We start from the raw sequence: 519 nt of genomic DNA, 5'->3' as shown, positions 1-519 counted from the left end.
AGGACCTACTTTGGCCGCACGGCGCCGCGTGCAGGGTGCGCCGGCGCGCAGCTGCGCCGCCTGCCGCCTCCGTCGGCCGGCGCGCCTGCCACTGGCCGCCCCCACCAGCCGGCTGTAGCGCGTGCGCCCACGCACCGCGCGGCCAGCACGCCGGAAGGCCCCCCCTCACCGGCCGGGGACGGTCCCACCCAGCCACCGCCGCGTATCGCTTCACACCCACATGCCATTCACGTTCGTGGGCATGGTGGGTATCGCTGAAACAACCGGTTGGTAGCTCAACCGATCGTCGCCATCACTGATTCACCTCTAGCGAGAACAACCGCACCACAACGGTTTACCAGTTCTTCATTTGCGTAACGTCACCAGCAAACGTAGACGTCCATCGCCATTTGCAAATTCAACGATTGTTGCATGCCTGTGTCAGGTGTCACGACACACTATGTCTGCCCACATACACGCAACAACATGTGCACGCTTCGCGAACACGTGGAAGGTGGCCCCCGTACGTATGCGATGTCC

The sequence above is a fragment of the Schistocerca americana genome, unplaced genomic scaffold (genome assembly GCF_021461395.2).
Source record: "Schistocerca americana isolate TAMUIC-IGC-003095 unplaced genomic scaffold, iqSchAmer2.1 HiC_scaffold_1677, whole genome shotgun sequence".
Taxonomy (NCBI): Eukaryota; Metazoa; Arthropoda; class Insecta; order Orthoptera; family Acrididae; genus Schistocerca; species Schistocerca americana.
The sequence above is the reverse complement of the archived record's forward strand: the minus strand, read 5'-3'. Positions refer to the sequence as shown.